Source organism: Palaemon carinicauda, chromosome 2 (assembly GCF_036898095.1).
Source record: "Palaemon carinicauda isolate YSFRI2023 chromosome 2, ASM3689809v2, whole genome shotgun sequence".
NCBI classification, from domain to species: Eukaryota; Metazoa; Arthropoda; class Malacostraca; order Decapoda; family Palaemonidae; genus Palaemon; species Palaemon carinicauda.
In genome coordinates this window covers 47,029,159-47,050,225 of record NC_090726.1, presented here as the reverse complement: position 1 = coordinate 47,050,225, position 21,067 = coordinate 47,029,159, and the positions used below count along the sequence as shown (strand labels likewise).

General features: G+C 43.4%; 1 protein-coding gene across 3 annotated transcripts in view; it reads right to left on the bottom strand.

Moving 5' to 3' along the window:
- Window positions 1-21,067, bottom strand: part of LOC137624685 (nicotinamide riboside kinase 1-like) — a 61,845-nt gene that overhangs the window by 39,974 nt on the left and 804 nt on the right. The window lies entirely within an intron of this gene.

Here is a 21,067-nt window from a genome sequence, read left to right as displayed (position 1 = left end):
AGGAAAAGGATAAGAAATCTATGCTTGGTCCACGACCTTGTGAATCCGAGACGAGAACATGTCCTCGGTGATCCTTCTCTTGACTTTCCCCAAGCTGGTGGAATGCTAACACTCGGGGGCAAGCTCTTGTAGTTTCCTTAAAGAAGGCCCTTCCGTTTCTCTTTGGCATAGTAACCGTTAACCTGGATCATTGGTCGTGCTGTGAAGGACTCCCAGACCGAAGGGTTTGGATCCTGGGATCTGAGCTGCCAGAAACGAGGTCGAGCATTACTTGGTCCATCGTCATGAATGAGAGACATTAAGGGCATCCCATGGGGTTCACCGACTCTCTTGGATGAAGCCAACATGAGCGGGAGACCTGTCATCAAGGTCAGGTGACCTCTGCTGCTTGGAGTCCTGGAACGAGTTCTCCTTTCTAACTACAGGTCCGTAGTCTCGAAACTCTGTATGAGGGACGATGCCGGCGTGGAAGAAAGGTGAATTCCTTTCGGTCTGAAGAGGAAGCTCAAGGACTAGCGGTGGCCTTTCATTGCCGAGACCAAGAGAAGCTTTCCTCCCAATGGTAACCAAAGAACACCCATAATGCTGGCATAGTGGTATCGAGGGGATCGATACCCCTTTCATGATACCAACTTACAGTCCACTTAGCCTGGATGGCCAAAGCCAAAGATCTATCCAGATATCCAGACATTCTCTTTGCAACCTGTTGCGGGAGAGACTCCCTGAGAGAGGAGCTGGATAGTCTCAAGGCCTGAAGTTGCAGCGAAGATACTGCTTTGTGAAAGATGTTCACATGTGGCTCTTAAGAGTCGGTGAGGAGGTTCTCTCATGATCTCCATCCGGAGTTGTAGATAGGTCGACTGGGTATGATGAGTCTGCTGGGCCAGAGGAATCTTGCTGACAAGAAGAGTCTGATGGCCTGTTCCCGAAGATCAAGGGCAGGGAATGGATGAACCCAATTCCAGTAGGAGCTCTCAGGATCTATGTCAGCAGGTATGACGAGTCTTCTAACGAGACAAGACTGCTGATGACGAGGCCTGCTCTGCAGGGCAATGGTGGAGAATGGGCGAACCCTATTCCCATGGGATGAATCCCAGATGGTAAAGGCAGCCACCGTTTGTCACCACTGCAACGATCCTTCCAGTAAGCAGGGAGATTACTGCATAGTGGCTGAACCCCTCACTTTGCAGAAGAATCCTCTAAAGGGGAGACCAACGGGAGAAGGAAGTCTTTTCCGCGGATGCGAAAGAAACGATCAACATCTGTTGCCATAGTTGGCGATCCGACCCACAACGGAAGAGAAAGTTCCAGCACCTAGAGGCGATCCTCTTGGCCACGCTCTGTTTCCCATCCCCGAATTCTAGCCCAAGTTGAAGGTCGACATCGGGAGTTATCTGAGAAATGAGCCGGAGCTCAAAACGGAGTTCTCCTCGAATGGGGTGGTACCTCTTGCCCGCAGGAAGGTTGTCCTTGTCTCTGACAGGTTTAAGAGACGGTACCATTCATACTCTGACCAAAACCTGGAGGCCTAGTGGTACAGCATGCAGCCCCCCCCCCCCCCCCCATTTCTTTGATGCATCTAGAGGGAGAAATCAATTCAGGGAAGAGCCGAGGAAGTTAACTCCTCGGCGAAGATTCCATTTGTCAACCATCTTCTCGGGTCCGTCTCCTGCCTGGGTCTCATAGAGACCCACAAGAAAAGAAAGGGGGGGAGATCCTACTCCTGTTTCTATTCGTACCCCAGAGGAGGCTGGATTCGAAGGAATCCAATGCAGGCTTGATGAACCCAAGTGAGACTGTGACTTAATAGACGTAACCACAGCTGACTGAAAGTGCGTCTCTTAGAGGGAAGACTCTTGTCGTTATCCTCCTAGGATCTCGTCTGATCAGCAGAAAAAAACTTCTGCATGACGACGATAAACGGATCTGATAAGGAAGCCGGGGTATCTCTCTAGATTTACTTCAATCCTTCGATCTCGGTAAACTTCAGGAGAAGTCTCGGTGGTAACGAAGGTCAGTCGTCGAGTTTGTTAGGACCAGTCCGGCCTACTGAAGCCTTCGGAGTGCGAAATTCATCCTGTCAAACCAGGTTGACACTAGGGTGAACCTTTTCAAGAGCACTGCTAGATGATTGAATCTAGGAGTAAGAGTAATAATGGTCGAAAGTACCCAGGTAGTCCTGTGGACTAACTGCCTGTTTGACCGTAAGCCTTCCCCTCGCCAAACAGAATACTCTACTTACTCACGAGCGAGAGGCGACCACCCGCAGGAGAGACTTACCTCAGACTTTGCTTCGCCCCCAATGGAAGTATCAGCTCAATATGGGGGAGAGCGTAGTCTTTGGTGAAGAAACTGCAACTACCGATGAATTGTAGCTGCCAGTAATTCTCACCAATGAAGGCGGGAAGGTTACTAGACAGAGATGATGAAGGGAAGCTCTCCCTCAGAAGGGAGAGCAGCCCAACACCTGGGGAGGATAAGTAGTCCAAGCCCTGGAGGCAGACATCCGGACAGCGCTCTTTGCTTCCCATCAACTAGCATTGCTCAAGTTGAAGGTCTGCATCGAGCGCTACCTGAGAAATCATAGCCAGAGCTAGTTCCTCGAAGTTAGCTAGCTGATCAGGAGCTGCCACAGGTGCAAGAGAACAGGAATGTGACAGGGCAGGGACAGCAGATTCCACAGGAACGAAGCTCTGCTCTTCTACATCGGATGTCCAATCCGAACGAAGAAGTACGGCATCACTAACCGAGGAATATAAAAACAAATTATGCAAAAAAAAACTCCCTCAGGAGAGGCATCTAATCCGCGGACGGGAAAGGTGTCCCCCAAGAAAACAGAAACATATTAGGGAGTGCCCATTCTCTTCGCCGACCGACATCGTCGGAATGTCTGGGAAAGGAGAGCGGCAGCATAAGAAAGGAAAAATAAAATTACAATTAATTAATTCAGCTACCCGGGAGAACCATTCAACCCTCCGGATGGAAGAGGGTTCCGCGAGGGGGAGTGAACAAGTTAAAGGTCATGCGCTCCCTACGCCGGCAAAGAATGCCCGTTGGACCATCGCTGCATGAAGGAGAGTGGCGTTGAAAGCCTATAAAGTTAAACTACAAACTTATTATTTCAACTTAATCAATGAAGAAAACCATGAGGGAGAGCAACCTAACCCGCGAATGGGAAAGATGACCTGCCAGCTGCCCTCGTAATAAACAGCGGAGTTGTATGTGAGAAAGAGCAAGACCGAAGTCAAGCTCTATGAAGGCCGCGAACAGAATTCCTCTAAAATCTAAGAACAAGTAGGGGGGAGGGCGACGTTAACATCCGAACGGAGAAGGATTATCCAAACAATGACGATTCCCCTGCTGAGGCGGCCGAGTCATTCGGAACGCTCCTAGCCTACGAGTTGTCCATCGTTCTAATGGGGAAGATCGTAAGGAAATGTTCCCCGACCTTGTGAATCAGCTGCACAATGCTGTCACACAAACAGCAACGTTCACTATAAAGAATAGCTTAAAATACAGTACAGTGAACCCTCGCTACTTCGCGGTTCGACAATCGCGGATTCACCACTTCGCGGGGTTTTCCCATAACCCATATATATATACATATCGCGGATTTTCCGGAAAATTCGAAAATACCGCGAAATCTGAAGATAACCAAATACGATATTTTGTTACCTGTAATTCCATTAATACTGTAATTATAGTAATATCTGCTCTTACTGATTGTTCATTGCATTACATATGATATATAATTCAGCACAGAAAGAAATAAAACACGAAAAGAGAATGTGATCATACGATAATTCAGTACGTAGTAAAATTAAATCGAACATGAAACGCAAATCAGATGCAGTCATACCATATTAGAATGGTGTGTACTGTAATGGATGTGCTTCTTTTCCATGAATCTTTTGTATGTATACGTACGTAGTACAGTACTGCATCCAATAATATTCTTTGTTGCAAAAATCACATTTCGAATAAGTACTGTAAGCGTACGAGAGAGAGAGAGAGAGAGAGAGAGAGAGAGAGAGAGAGAGAGAGAGAGGCGTAAAATAGCGTACGTACGTAAATTTTTATTATTATTGTTATTATTATTATTATTGTTGTTGTTGTTAATAAAATTATTATTGTTATTATTATTAATCATTATTATTATTATTATTACTGTACAGTATTATTATCATTATTTATTATTATTACGGTATTGTACTTAATCTACGTACGTTCAGTGTGCGCGGGACATCTTCTATGAGTAACCAACGCACCATAGTACTGTATAAGACGGGTTGTGATTGGTTCAAGCGCTGATAGATGACGAATCAAAACTCAAGTTTTGTTATCTAGCCTGTGATTGGTGTTTGGCCCGCATCTCCAACCCGCAGCATCAGAGTTCTCGCGGGACTGCATCGTTCACTTTCTCTTTCCGCGTATTGCTGAGTAGACGTTCTTAAGTTTGTGAAGTTGAATCTGTGCTGTGTGCGACTGTTTTAAGTTGAACTTTTTGTTGAACTTTCTGTTACAATGGCTCCCAAGCGTTCTGCTTCTAGTAAGGCTGGTAGTGAGCCTAAACGCCACCGAAGAATGATGACGATAGCTGAGAAGGTTACGCTTCTCGACATGTTAAAAGATGGTAGAAGTTACGCGGCCGCCGGCCGCCATTTTGGCATCAACGAATCCACCGTTCGCTACATCAGGAAGGACGAGGCGAACATTAGAAAGACTGCTGCAATCACCTTTAGCAGATCAGCGAAGCGAGTCGTTACAACGCGTAATAAAACGATCGTACGCATGGAAGGTGCTTTAGCTGTGTGGATTGCCGACTGTCGGAAGAAGAACATAGCGTTGGATACGAACACCATCCGAACAAAGGCTTTGAGCTTGTATGAGAATTTTGCGGCAAAGGAACCTCATGACGACGATGGCGACCATGCTGAAGAAGATGATGATGTAGATGATCCTCAACCAGGGACCTCCACTGATTCCCAGCGTCAGAAACAACGTTTTTCCGCCAGCAAAGGATGGTTCGCGAAGTTTCAGAAACGCTTCGCCCTGAAAAGCGTTTCCCTGCATGGGGAGTCTGCTTCCGCTGACACTGCCGCTGCTGAAACTTACGTGAACCAGACTTTCAAGAACATTATCGCTGAAGGTGGATACAAGCCGGAACAAGTCTTTAATATGGATGAAACCGGCTTGTTTTGGAAGAGAATGCCGTCGCGAACTTTCCTGTTCAAAGAGGAAGCCAAAGCCTCTGGCTTTAAGGCATTCAAGGATCGCGTTACCCTCGTGATGTGTGGCAATGCTGCTGGATTTTTGTTAAAGCCGGGGCTTATTTATAAGTCGAAAAATCCTCGCGCTTTGAAAAACAAAAATAAGAATCTCCTTCCCGTGTACTGGATGCATAATCAAAAGGCATGGATTACGAAGATGCTGACCTCCAACTGGTTCCACCAGTGTTTCATCCCGCAAGTCCATGAATATCTCTTAGAGAAGGGCTTGCCATTCAAGATCCTTCTCCTTATGGATAACGCTGGTGGACACGCAACTGACCTGTCGCGTGAGGGCGTTCAGGTTGAGTTCCTGCCACCCAACACCACGTCATTAATTCAACCAATGGACCAGGGGGTTATCAGGGCGTTCAAGGCCCTCTACACGAAGAATACCTTGGCGGACCTCGTTGCGTGTGTGGATGCTGCCCAAGATGACGAGGATGAAGACTTCAACTTGAAGGCGTACTGGCGGCAGTACACCATAGCCACGTGCCTGCAGAATATTCAAAAGGCACTTCAAGAGATGAAACCTGCAACTGTAAATGCGAGCTGGAAGAAGCTGTGGCCCGATATTGTTTACGACGACAAGGGATTTACTCCGTCGGAAATCCAACACTCTGCAATACGGAAATCTGTGCAGTTGGCTGCCATAATTGGGGGTGACGGGTTTGGCGACATGACGACTGAAGACGTCGACGAGTTGTTGGACTGCCATTCCCAGCCCCTAACTGACGCAGATCTCGAAGACCTGACGAAATCGGCAAGTGAGGAAGAGAGTGAGGGTACCCAGGAAGAGACCCAAGAAAATGTAGAAGAAACGGGCTTAACATTAGAACGGCTCGCCAAGTTCTGCAACCATATGAAGGAGGCGAAAGAAATGTTGCAAGAGTGGGACGAGGATATGGTTCGCGCGATGCAATTCTGCAACAAGGTCGATGACATCACGACTCCCTACAGGATGCTCTTGGATCGAAAAAAGAAGCAGCGGCAACAACTTCCGATCACAATGTTTTTTCAGCCTCGCAAAAAAGAGCCAGTTCCTCCTGCTAGTACGCCTTCGGAAGAAATTGAAGAAGTTGAAGAGGTGTCCCAGGAAAAGACACCTCCGTCTGAAGAGACGTAAAATACTATCATTGACTGCACAGTAGAACACATCATCAGCTTCATCATCATCATTTCTACTGTGCAGCAAATTCATCGCCATCGTCATTCAAGTTTTTCTGGAACTTCTTTCGTGGTGAGTACAGTAACAATCTTTATTTTTTACTTTAACCTGTTTTATAGTTTAGTACTGTACGTACTGTATGCATTAAGTTAAAGGGAAGGTTTTAAAAGTCTACATGTTGTAACCTATCATATTTTTTTTGTTTAAAATTTACATTTACGTACGTAAAACAATCTCTCTCTCTCTCTCTCTCTCTCTCTCTCTCTCTCTCTCTCTCTCTCTCTCTCTCTCTCTCTCTCTCTCTCTCTCTCAAATTGTTTTCCTGCTTTGCTACGTACAAGTACTGTATAATTTATATTTGTAAGGTAACATATTTTGTAAATGCTTTGTACTGTAAATACTGTATGTACTGTATCATTATTTATCACTATCATCATGCGTGTTAAATGCCTTGTTTGTTCTGAGCGTGGTTGTTTACTGAGCGTACACGCCGTCGTTTCAGGCGGCGTCATAAAGAAAAAGATTTCATTTGGAAGTCCTAAGAAAAATACGTAAACTAAAACATTGGTAATAAAAAAATCAACATACAGTACTGTATAATCAATATAATCGATGCAAAAACTAACCATACGTACATATATGTGTACACTAAATGAGTTTGTTTCTTCATTATGATCAGAGATGAACGTAAACAAAACATTGGTTGCCATTTTTTATCGTGCTTTTTAGGTGTTTAGGAAACACATGATATAAAATCGCCTTTAATATTTGTGCCTGTTTTAGTTTAGGGTGCTGTAGTACATGCATTAAGTGTTCTGTACATTACAGGGTGTAAAGGGTGGTTTGTTAACAGTACTACGTACAAGGGAAGGTTTTAAAAGTCCGAATATACATGTTAAATAAATAGGTAAATATGCTGTCACTACTTCGCGGATTTTCACCTATCGCGCCCGCGTCTGGAACCTATCTACCGCGATAAACGAGGGTTCACTATATAAAAACATTAAGAATGTTTTCATATATATAAAAGAAAACATTAGATTATGAGAAAAAAAAAAGTCAAAAGTGAAGTGAGGTTCACAGCCCAGGTGTGTGAGTGATAGCGGTAGACACCCCGCTAACTATAGTCCATTTCTTTTAGTGATGCATATTTGCACCGACTCGAGGCGGTGCCCTTTTAGCTCGGAAAAGCTTTCGGATCGCTGATTGGTTGAACAAGATAATTCTAACCAATCAGCGATCAGGAAACTTTTCCAAGCTAAAAGGGCACCGCCGCGAGTCGGTGCAAATATGCATCGCTAAAAGAAATACAGTGAACCCTCGTTTATCGCGGTAGATAGGTTCCAGTCGCGGCCGCGATAGGTGAAAATCCGCGAAGTAGTGACACCATATTTACCTATTTATTCAACATATATATTCAGACTTTTAAAACCTTCCCTTGTACGTAGTACTGTTAACAAACTACCCTTTAATGTACAGAACACTTAATGCATGTACTACAGTACCCTAAACTAAAACAGGCACAAATATTAAAGGTGATTTTATATCATGCATTTCCTAAACATGCTAAAAAGCACGATAAAAAATGGCAACCAATGTTTTGTTTACATTTATCTCTGATCATAATGTAGAAACAAACTGGAGGTAGAGCTTTGCTTATTACCCAGACATATTTCCCATACTTTTCCCTTAGAACTACATCACATCTTCCTACTTTAGATATATAGATATATATATATATATATATATATATATATATATATATATATATATATATATATATATATATATATATATATATATATGTGTGTGTGTGTGTGTATATATATATATATATATATATATATATATATATATATATATATATATATATATATATATATATATATTTATATGTATACACATATACATACCTACATATATACATAAATACATGCATACATATATATATATATATTACTGTATATATATGGGTTATGGAAAAAATCCGCGAAGTGGTGAATCCGCGATGGTCGAACCGCGAAGTAGCGAGGGTTCACTTTAGACTATAGTGGGTGAGTAGTTAACCCTCACTAAAAGTCTAATGGCTGGTCTTTCAGCTTTATCGAAACTAATACCCCCTATAAATAGCGTTGCTTTGTATTTAGTGACGGAACAATTACTGTTTGAAATACAGAATTCCAGAATAATCTTTAACCTTTTTACCCCCAGACTATTTGGAAATTTCCAACCCTTAACCCCCAAGGGTTATTTTTTTTCAAAAACATTTTGCAGTATATTTTTTTTAAATGGCTCTAACAGCCTTAATTTTTGTCATAGAGAGGTCAGGTTGGTCTCATTCTCTTAGAAAATGCCTGAAGTTTCTCAAATAATTATCAAAAATATGTAAAAAAACATTTAAATAGCATTTTTTTGCAAGGACATACCGGTACGTGCATGGGGGTAAAGGGATGAGTTTTGTGAAACGTACCAGTACGTCCTTTGAGGGTAAAAGGGTTAATTAAAAATAATATACTGTACTGTTCATTAGCTTTTTAAGATAATGTTTTGCAAACCCCTCTCGATACACCCTGACTGCTGCTAGAAACTTTCCTAACAAAAATTTACGCAAACATAAGGAAAGTAGCTGCACTACAAATATCATTCATGTTCACTTTCAAGCATTTTTTATTATTGGATCTAATTTTATGTGTGCTTCTGTGATCGAAATTTGTTGAACAAGCTCTCATAAGTCTCTCTTAATAGTTTATATATGAAAGATCTGTTTTAAGGTTGTTATTGTCCTTAAAATAATTCACTTTAATTGTTCATTACTTATATAGTTTACTCATTTGCTTCTTTCCTTTCCTCACTTGACTATTTTTCCTTGTTGGAGCCCTTTGGCTTGTAGCATCCTGCTTTTCCAACTAGGGTTGTAGCTTTGCTAGTAAAAAAAAAAATAATAATAATAATAATATACAATTACTCTGCAGCCTTATTTAATTTAGCTTACATGTATGTTTGAATGCCAAAATATCACTAATTATTTATTAGATTTTGTTTTCCGTAACTCGCTTCACTCGCAGATCAACATTATCTCCTTGTTTCTATGTCTCGAGAAGCTGAACATGTTTCTCTACTCACATATGACCCATGGGCTAATATTTTGGCATTATTTTACTTATTAAATTTACCACTAAGTTCAATTGGTTTTTGTTCTACCGTAGCTCACTTGGCTTCAGTGGCGATTCTAGGACTCTGAAAGTGGGGGGGCCACTTCAGGGCCAATATAAATTTTGGGGGGGCATTTATTGTTGGTGGCTAGGTGGCACTCTGAAGACAATATTATGTCATTAATGAAATAACAAATGACAATAATAACACCTCATTACTTTCATAACTTGCATTTGTAAAACATATACATGTATGCCTACACAAACATTATGATAATGGAGGTTATTCGTATTACTTAAAAAAAAATATATATGTATTTCTTGCAATATATTTTTAACAAAATCGCAAAAATATGGCAAAAATATCTTCAAAACAAAAATGAATCATGAGTTATGAATGTAATGTAAATATTATGTTGATATTAAAACCCCATGCAAGCATGCATGAAGTAATGCAGTGTTGCCAACAGGGCGAGTTTCCCTTTCCTGAGGTGAAGTAGATTATAGTACGTATATTTAGTGCAGCTTAATTCTACGATTATCATGCCGGCTATCAAATTCATCAACAAAACAGTCTAAATCAATTCCCTCGGCACGTGCACTTTCAATGGACAGTAATGCGATATTACTCAATCTAGCACTGGTCATGGAATTTCTGAGAAATGTTTTCACTAATTTCATTTTTGAAAAACTTCTCTCACAAGAAGCACTGGTAACAGGAAGAGTGACAGATATTAACAATAGTTTGTACAAACAGTCAAATGCAGCCTTATAAGGACTAAGGAATGACAGGAATTGTGTAATGGATGTAGGCTGTATTGGCTCTTTCGTGAGTAATTTCTTCACCAGAGGGATCTCATATTGTAAATCATTTTGACTGACCGAGTATGCCATTGCATATGCCTTCAAGTCTTCTTCTAACAAGAATGTCTGTCCTCCAGGACAGAGAGCTGAAATACCACAGAAAATTGCATTTGACTCTTTGGAGAAACGACGGTCTAATTCACTAATTAAGCAGTCTAGGACTTCATAGAAAATCCTGATGTGTTGCACATGACATGGAACAGAAGATCCTTGACCACTTGTTTCAAACACGATAAATCCATCAAGCTTACGAGGTTTCTTTACCCGTTTTCTTGTTGTTGTTGGTGTAATGCAGCATTTCCTGCAGAGTTCATTAACCTTCTCAGAGTAATGGTCATTCAAGTCAGAGTTGCGTACATTAACTAAATGTTCATGGAGTGACGAAATTAGATTTGCTGCTTTTCCTAGGTCTGCTTGTTTATCCTGTAGCTGTGTAGACACTTTATTAACTTTTCCAAGAATATCTGTGAAAAATTGCAATAAGTAAACAAACTCTGCATCAATCTGGGCAAGCAAACCGCGAGCGGATACAGCTCGGGCACCAATGTCATCTTCAGAAATTTCCTTCAAAAGTCTCATTATGCATTGCAGACGGAGTAGAGCATTTTCACACGAAGTGGCCCGACACCACCACCTTGTGTCACTGAGATGCTGCAGTTCTCGTACTTGTTCTTTAGGCAACATTTCACGCTGTATCAAAATGAATTTCTCATGAACTACCGAGTTACTAGCAAAGATATAGAGTTCTTCAAGCAAACTAAAGAATTCAGCAGCTTCGGGTACATACTTTGCAACATTTATCAACACTAAATTGAGCCTGTGTCCATAGCAGTGTATATAATATGCAAAAGGAGCTTTATCACGAATTCGTTTCTGAACACCACTAATCCCTCCACTCATCACTGATGCCCCATCAAATCCTAATCCTACAAGAGAAGATTTGTAATCCAACCCCAGTTTATCCAAACTCTTCAAAATAATATCTGTGATAGAGGCAGCATCCAACAAGTCCATCTGAGTGAAAGAAATGAAGCACTCCTGAATACAATTTGCTATTTCATCATAAAATCTAATAACTAATGCCAACTGCTCTGCCTTACTAACATCCTTGGCTTCATCAGCTTGAACAGAAAAGTAATGACATGACCTAACTTTTTCTGCAATTTCTTCCTTCACCATACATGCAAGTGTGTCAATCATCTCATTTTGTATTGCAGAACAAGTGTATTTTTCATTTTTTGGACCACTTTCTACTCTATCAGCTATAATAGGATCACGTTTAGCAGTGAATCTGAGAATCTTACGAACATTTCCTGGATTCAGTTCATCATCACCTTCTCTATGTCCTCTCTGCGAAATGTCTTGTGTTACAGTCAACAGGATTATTTCACCTAATGTCTTTATGTAATGACGATTTTCAAGAACTTTCTTCTGGTATGCCTCACTTATTGGCTGAATAGGATTCTCAGAAGCAGATTGAGAAATGTCAGCTGGTGCAGAATCTTCCTTTTTCTGTTTCTTTGTTGGATGATCATGTGAACTTGATCTTGCAGGATTGCCAATACTTTCACGATCACAGTCTCCCTCTGACTTCTTAGCAGGTTTATCAGATTCAAGGTTTACTGTCAATGGTGTATCACATTCACTGCGTTTTTTAATTACAAATTTATCCATGATTGTCTATAGTACAATAAAATTATCTGTGATAGTAAGTTCTGAAAAAAAAAATAAATTAAATCAAATAATCACACGTAATTCACAATTAACACAACACACCTGTCACCACAGAAAAATGTGATAAAATTTGCGGTTTTGCCGACTACCGACTGGAAGAATAGAAGATGATGACAGCACGCACACACACACACTGTCACACACACACACACACCCACACCCACATATATATATATATATATATATATGTGTGTGTGTGGGTGTGTGTGTGTGTGTATAACATGTATACAGTATAATAAATATATGCACATATAGGCCTACACTATCACTGCCAACATTCACGAATCACAAAAATTATGATACAATTAGGCCTAGACGATTTTTATTATTATAGGAATTGTTTTCTATGTAAAAATAAAATGGGGTTAATTGTCACCGACTCACCAGCTACTTGTATTTTGGCCTATTTAGTTATTTTCTTTCAAATATGGCTAACGACAATATTTATATTTGGCTTTTGTCAGATCTGTTTGTGAAAAGGTTAACACTGGGTTGAAGGGTTAAAACTTGAGTTGGGATATAGACCTACATCATATAACAAAAAAATTAGTGTACATTGTTTGCTACTTTACACCCGCCTGTCAGATTCTTCTCATTCTTTTTCTAAGATTTCGTATAATTATTTTTTTACTCTATTTTCGTATCCGCTTCTTATGTGAAACACCCACATACTGTACATAAAGATCGAATATCTCATAGCCACTAGTCTACTCCCACTTTGTATGAGACGAAATAATGAATACCACTTATGCTCAAATGCACTTATGCACAAATAATTATGCTTTAGACACTCAATAAGACACTAATCGGGTAAAAACTGACTTGACCGGCTCACAGTCTCACAGAAACGGACTACATGTACTGATCACATCATCACATCATACATGGAAGAAACATACGCGTCTGATTCGCGTCACACAAACCCAAGCGGGCGAGGAGGACGGAGGTGTAAAAAAAATTCCAATAATTTTAATCTAGCAACGTTACCATCTTTTTTTTTTTTTTTTGTGATTACGTCTAGTTATTGTGATAGGATGGGATATTTGAGTGTATATATAGTATACTGTATAATTTATAAGGTATATATTTATATTATATATTATATTATATTATTATATATGCCTAAACTAAGCTTATTTAGAATTAGGATATGGAAACAAAAACTGGGGGGGCCAAGCTGGGGGCCAGCCAAAAAACTGGGGGGGCCATGCCCCCCCCCTGGCCCCCCCCTAGAATCGCCACTGCTTGGCTTGCAATTTAACATTATCTAATTATTCCTATGTTCTGGCAAGTGAATCATGATCGCTACGCACATTACCCCCATTGCCTAGTATTTTGGTTCAATTATACAAACTTAACCCTTTTACCCCAAAAGGACGTAATGGTACGTTTCACAAAACTCATCCCTTTACCCCCTTAAACATACCGGTACATCCTTGCAAAAAATGTTATTTTCATTAGTAAAATAAATTTTTGAATATACTTACCCGATGATCATGTAGCTGTCAACTCCGTTGCCCGACAGAAATCTACGGTCGGGATACGCCAGCGATCGCTATCCAGGTGGGGGTGTACACAACAGCGCCATCTGTGGTCAGGTACTCAAGTACTTCTTGTCAACAAGACCTCAATTTTCTCCTCGGTCCACTGGTTCTCTATGGGGAGGAAGGGCGGGTCCTTTAAATCATGATCATCGGGTAAGTATATTCAAAAATTTATTTTACTAATGAAAATAACATTTTTCAATATTAATCTTACCCGATGATCATGTAGCTGATTCACACCCAGGGTGGTGGGTGGAGACCAGCATACTTGTTAACAAAGAAGCTAAGTATCCCGTATTTCATTTTATTAGTTATTCAAAATAACAAATATAAAATAAATAAGTACCTGGTAAGGAAGTCGACTTGAACCATTACTCTGCCTTTATTAAGTACGTCTTCCTTACTGAGCGTAGCGGTCCTCTTAGGATGCTGAACGATTCTTAGGTGCTGAAGTATAAAGGGCTGCAACCCATACTAAAGGACCTCATCACAACCTCTAACCTAGGCGCTTCTCAAGAAAGAATTGACCACCCGCCAAATCAACCAGGATGCGGAAGGCTTCTTAGCCGACCGTACAACCCAAAAACAACAATAAAAAGTATTCAAGAGAAAGGTTAAAAAGGTTATGGGATTATGGGAATGTAGTGGCTGAGCCCTCACCTACTACTGCACTCGCTGCTACGAATGGTCCCAGGGTGTAGCAGTTCTCGTAAAGAGACTGGACATCTTTGAGATAGAATGATGCGAACACTGACTTGCTTCTCCAATAGGTTGCATCCATAACACTCTGCAGAGAACGGTTCTGTTTGAAGGCCACTGAAGTAGCCACAGCTCTCACTTCATGTGTCCTTACCTTCAGCAAAGCAAGGTCTTCTTCCTTCAGATGAGAATGAGCTTCTCTAATCAGAAGCCTGATGTAGTAAGAAACTGCGTTCTTAGACATTGGTAGCGAAGGCTTCTTAACAGCACACCATAAGGCTTCTGATTGTCCTCGTAAAGGTTTTGACCTTTTTAGATAGTGCCTAAGAGCTCTGACTGGGCAAAGTACTCTCTCCAGTTCGTTCCCCACCAAGTTGGACAGGCTAGGGATCTCGAACGATTTAGGCCAAGGACGTGAAGGAAGCTCGTTTTTAGCCAAAAAACCGAGCTGCAAGGAACATGTAGCCGTTTCCGATGTGAAACCTATGTTCCTGCTGAAGGCGTGGATCTCACTTACTCTTTTAGCTGTTGCTAGGCATACGAGGAAAAGAGTTTTTAAAGTGAGGTCCTTAAAAGAGGCAGATTGGAGCGGTTCAAATCTAGATGACATAAGGAACCTTAGGACCACGTCTAGATTCCAGCCTGGAGTGGACAACCGACGTTCCTTTGAGGTCTCAAAAGACCTAAGGAGGTCCTGTAGATCTTTGTTGGTGGAAAGATCCAAGCCTCTGTGGCGGAAAACCGCTGCCAACATACTTCTGTAACCCTTGATCGTAGGAGCTGATAGGGATCTAACGTTCCTTAGATGTAACAGGAAGTCAGCAATCTGGGTTACAGTGGTACTGGTTGAGGAAACTGCATTGGCCTTGCACCAGGTTCGGAAGACTTCCCATTTAGATTGATAGACTCTGAGAGTGGATGTCCTCCTTGCTCTGGCAATCGCTCTGGCTGCCTCCTTCGAAAAGCCTCTAGCTCTTGAGAGTCTTTCGATAGTCTGAAGGCAGTCAGACGAAGAGCGTGGAGGTTTGGGTGTACCTTCTTTACGTGAGGTTGACGCAGAAGGTCCACTCTTAGAGGAAGAGTCCTGGGAACGTCGACCAGCCATTGCAGTACCTCTGTGAACCATTCTCTCGCGGGCCAGAGGGGAGCAACCAACGTCAGCCGTGTCCCTTTGTGAGAGGCGAACTTCTGAAGTACCCTGTTGACAATCTTGAACGGCGGGAATGCATACAGGTCGAGATGGGACCAATCCAGCAGAAAGGCATCCACGTGAACTGCTGCTGGGTCTGGAATCGGAGAACAATACAATGGGAGCCTCTTGGTCATCGAGGTAGCGAACAGATCTATGGTTGGCTGACCCCACAGGGCCCAAAGTCTGCTGCAAACATTCTTGTGAAGGGTCCACTCTGTGGGGATGACCTGACCCTTCCGGCTGAGGCGATCTGCCATGACATTCATATCGCCCTGAATGAACCTCGTTACCAGCGTGAGCTTTCGATCTTTTGACCAAATGAGGAGGTCCCTTGCGATCTCGAACAACTTCCTCGAATGAGTCCCCCCCTGCTTGGAGATGTAAGCCAAGGCTGTGGTGTTGTCGGAGTTCACCTCCACCACCTTGTTTAGCTGGAGGGACTTGAAGTTTATCAAGGCCAGATGAACCGCCAACAACTCCTTGCAATTGATGTGAAGTGTCCTTTGCTCCTGATTCCATGTTCCCGAGCATTCCTGTCCGTCCAATGTCGCACCCCAGCCCGAGTCTGATGCGTCCGAGAAGAGACGGTGGTCGGGGGTCTGAACAGCTAAAGATAGACCTTCCTTGAGAAGAATGCTGTTCTTCCACCACGTTAGAGTAGACCTCATCTCTTCGGAAACAGGAACTGAGACCGTCTCTAGCGTCATGTCCTTTATCCAGTGAGCAGCTAGATGATACTGAAGGGGGCGGAGGTGGAGTCTCCCTAACTCGATGAACAGGGCCAGCGATGAAAGTGTCCCTGTTAGACTCATCCACTGCCTGACTGAGCATCGGTTCCTTCTCAGCATGCTCTGGATGCACTCTAGGGCTTGGTTGATCCTTGGGGCCGACGGAAAAGCCCGAAAAGCTCGACTCTGAATCTCCATACCCAGGTAAACAATGGTCTGGGATGGGACGAGCTGGGACTTCTCTAAATTGACCAGGAGGCCCAGTTCCTTGGTCAGATCCATAGTCCATCTGAGATTCTCCAGACAGCGACGACTTGTGGGAGCTCTTAAAAGCCAGTCGTCTAAATAGAGGGAGGCTCTGATGTCTGCTAAGTGAAGGAATTTCGCAATATTCCTCATCAGTCTCGTAAACACAAGAGGTGCCGTGCTTAGGCCAAAGCACAGGGCTTGGAACTGGTACACAACCTTTCCAAAGACGAATCTTAGGAAAGGTTGGGAGTCTGGATGGATGGGGACGTGAAAGTATGTGTCTTTCAGGTCTAACGAGACCATCCAGTCCTCCTGCCTGACCGCTGCTAGGACCGACTTCGTCGTCTCCATCGTGAACGTCTGCTTGGTGACATAAGCATTGAGAGCACTGACGTCCAGCACCGGTCTCCAACCTCCTGTCTTCTTGGCTACCAGGAAGAGACGGTTGTAAAAGCCCGGGGATTGATGATCCCGGACTATGACCACTGCTTCCTTTTGTAGCAAGAGCGACACCTCTTGTTGCAACGCTAGCCTCTTGTCCTTCTCCTTGTAGTTGGGAGAGAGGTTGATGGGAGATGTAGCTAGAGGGGGAGTGAGGCAGAACGGAATTCTGTATCCCTCCCTTAGCCACTTCACAGACTGAGCGTCTGCACCTCTGCTCTCCCAAGCTTGCCAGAAGGTCTTGAGTCTGGCTCCTACTGCTGTCTGGAGAGGAAGGCAGTCAAAACTTGCCTTTTGCGGACTTGGAACCCTTCTTGGACTTGCCACGGTGACTGTCTGCACGGGTACCTCCTCTGCTGGAGGTTCTGCCACGAAAGGGCGGGATGAACCTAGAAGCAGGTGTATCAACTGCTAAAGGGCGGAAGGGTCTAGGCACGGAAGGTAAGGTTTTAGCCTTACGTGCAGAAGAAGCCATGAGGTCATGAGTATCCTTCTGGATAAGAGAGGCAGCCATCCCCTTAATCAACTCCTCCGGAAACAGACACTTGGAGAGAGGAGCGAACAGGAACTCTGACTTCTGGCAAGGAGTGATACCAGCAGATAAGAAGGAGCACAGATGTTCTCTCTTCTTGAGGACTCCTGATACATATGAAGCCGCAAGTTCACCAGACCCATCCCGTATTGCCTTGTCCATGCTAGACATGATCAGCATGGCCGAGTCCTTATCTGAAGGGGAAGTCTTCCTGCTTAAGGCTCCCAAACACCAATCGAGGAAGTTGAAAATCTCGAAGGCACGAAAGACTCCCTTCAACATATGATCAAGATCGGAAAAGGACCAGCAGATCTTCGAACGTCTCATAGCCAACCTGCGGGGAGAGTCAACCAGACTTGAGAAGTCGGCCTGGGCAGAGGCAGGAACCCCCAAGCCAGGTTCCTCTCCCGTGGCATACCAGACGCTCGACTTAGAAGCCAGCTTGGGAGGAGGAAACACAAAAGAGGTCCTTCCCAGTTGCTTCTTGGAATGCAACCAGTCCCCCATAACCCTCAAAGCTCTCCTTGATGATCTGGCGAGAACAAGCTTGGTGAAGGCAGGCGCAGCAGACTGCATGCCCAGAGCAAACTCGGAGGGAGGAGAACGAGGGGTTGCAGACACAAAGTGTTCAGGATACAATTCCCTGAACAAAGCAAGGACTTTGCGAAAGTCTAAGGAGGGTGGCGAAGACTTGTGTCCTTCAACATCAGAGTGAGGATCATCCAGATGAGCAGCTTCATCCTCCGATACATCATCATCCGAAAGTTGAGTTGTGAGTGGCAAAGGCAGAGCAGCAAGCTGAACGGCTGAATCCTGCAGAACGGGTGCATGCGTACCTGCGGATCCATCATCATGCCTCTGCTGGACAGTATGTGAGCTGGCAACAACAAAAGCAGAGGGCTGGTGTGTGGGAGGGTCTGCGGTGGGCTGAGGAGCATGCGGTATGGTATGCAGAGCATGCTGTAAGGTATGCGGCTCATGCTGCATGGTATGCGGCTCATGCTGCATGGTATGCGGAGCATGCTGCATGGTATGCGGAGCATGCTGTAAGGTCTGCAGAGCATGCTGCATGGGCTGAGGAGAATGCCGCATAGTGCTGGAACCCGGCAACTCCTGATGCGGCAGCTCACGCATGTTAGCAGATGGTGCAGCAAGAACATGCGTCTGGCAGTGAGGACTGCGCATCGGTGGAGGAGCTCTCACAGGTGGGGTGTGGTAGCAGGCAGCCGCAGTATCTGCTGAGCGCACAACCTCTGCGGGTTGTAGGTTAACAGGAGAGGTGTTAACCTTCTCGGCATGATACTCCTGCATAAAAGCCGCAAGCTGAGACTGCATAGTCTGCAGCATGGACCACTTAGGGTCTACTGTGGTAGGAGCAACAACAGACGGTGCAGAGGCCTGTCATCAGATGACTGAGGCGAGTACGAACTGACCCAGTGGCTACACCTGGGCCGTTGGACTAGCTCGGAAGGGACCTTACGTTTGAGCGGTCGTGAGACCTTGGTCCACCGTTTCCTCCTGGAAACCTCTTCCACAGACGAGGAATGTAAGGGCTCATTCGTCTGGGAGTGGAAGGGACGATCCTTAGCAGATGCGTCCGCAACCACTGAGGATACATCCGTGCGCCGATCAAGGCCTGCCGAACCCTTTGGTCCTTCGACATTGCTTCTCCCCTGGGCTTGGGAGCTTGCAAGAGGTCCCGGACTGGGAGGACGACTGGCACGCACAGATGTACCCTCATGCGCAACACTGACACTGACACTATGCACATCACTAGCACTAACACTTCCCACTGCACTCTTCGCTTTCAGCTCTCTGACATCTGCCAAGAGCTGATTGCGGTCACTAACCAACGACTCCACCTTATCACCGAGAGCCTGAATGGCACGCAACATATCAGCCATTGCAGGCTGAGCACTCGTAGCAGGTTCGGGAGTCACCACCACAGGGGAAGGAAAAGGTTGAGGGGCATGGGGAGAGGAAAAATCCACAGAGCGAGAAGAACTCCTCCTATCTCTCTCCTTCTCTAACCTACGTGCATATCTGAGGAATTCATTAAAATCGAATTCCGAAAGCCCAGCACATTCCCCACATCGATCTTCCAATTGACAGGATTTTCCCCTACAATTGGAACATACGGTGTGAGGATCTATAGAGGCCTTCGGAAGACGCCTAGTACAAGTCCTAACAGTACACTGCCTGTATTTAGGAACTTGGGAATGGTCAGACATCTTGAATTAGAGGTAGTCAAGGGGGAATTCCAAAATTAAGCAAAGATCGTTAACCAATGAAATCAAATTAATACCAAAAGCTTGCTAAGCTAAGGATAAAGTCTTCCTGAACAGCGAAGGCTAAATTTCAGAGCAAATACATCACCAAAACGTGAACAAAAGACTCCAAAATCAACAGCGTATCCATGTAGGTCTTGCCGGCGGCACGACAGAGGAAAAATTGAGGTCTTGTTGACAAGAAGTACTTGAGTACCTGACCACAGATGGCGTTGTTGTGTACACCCCCACCTGGATAGCGATCGCTGGCGTATCCCGACCGTAGATTTCTGTCGGGCAACGGAGTTGACAGCTACATGATCATCGGGTAAGATTAATATTGAAAAACTGCTATTTACATTTTTTTTTGCATATTTTTTATAATATTATGAGAAACTTCAGGCATTTTCCCAGAGAATGAGACCAACCTGACCTCTCTATGACGAAAATTAAGGCTGTTAGAGCAATTTAAAAAAAATATACTGCAAAATGTGCTTGAAAAAAAATAACCCCCGGGGGTTAAGGGTTGGAAAGTTCCAAATAGCCTGGGGGTAAAAGGGTTAACAGACTAAATATATCAAACACGGGTTTCTATCCTAACATTTCATTATTAAAATAAAAAAAATGAAATAAGAGCTGTAATTACAATGTATATTCCAATATAGAAAACAAATAACCAAGAGGTTAAGAATATAAAACGTTGAGCCTTTTATTGTTCAAACGAGTAAAGTACGACAGAAACACAACCTATCACTCTTTTCCTGAACTACAGGGTGGAACCAGGCTCCTGTGCCAAGTGATACGAGGACAAATTATTATCATTATCATTATCATTACTTGCTTAACTACAACCCTAGTTGGAAAAGCAGGATACTATAAGGCCAGGAGCTCCAACAGGGAAAATAGCCTAGTGATTAAAGGATATAAGGAAAAATAAAATATTCTAAGAACAGTAATAACATTAATATAAATATCTCCTATATGAACTATAAAAACAACAAAAAAAGATATAAGATAGAATAGTGTGCCGAGTGTACACTCAAGCAAGAGAACTCTAACCTAAAACAGTGGACGACCATCGTAAAAAGCAAAATAGGAATTTTTTTTATTAAAGCCTGCAACTTTGTTATCTGCAAAGACCTATTTAATTATGCTAATTTCAATGTCCTAACTGGTACTGCACTGTTTGGCGTCTTTGTATAACGACGGACAGGACCTCCTACTTGAATG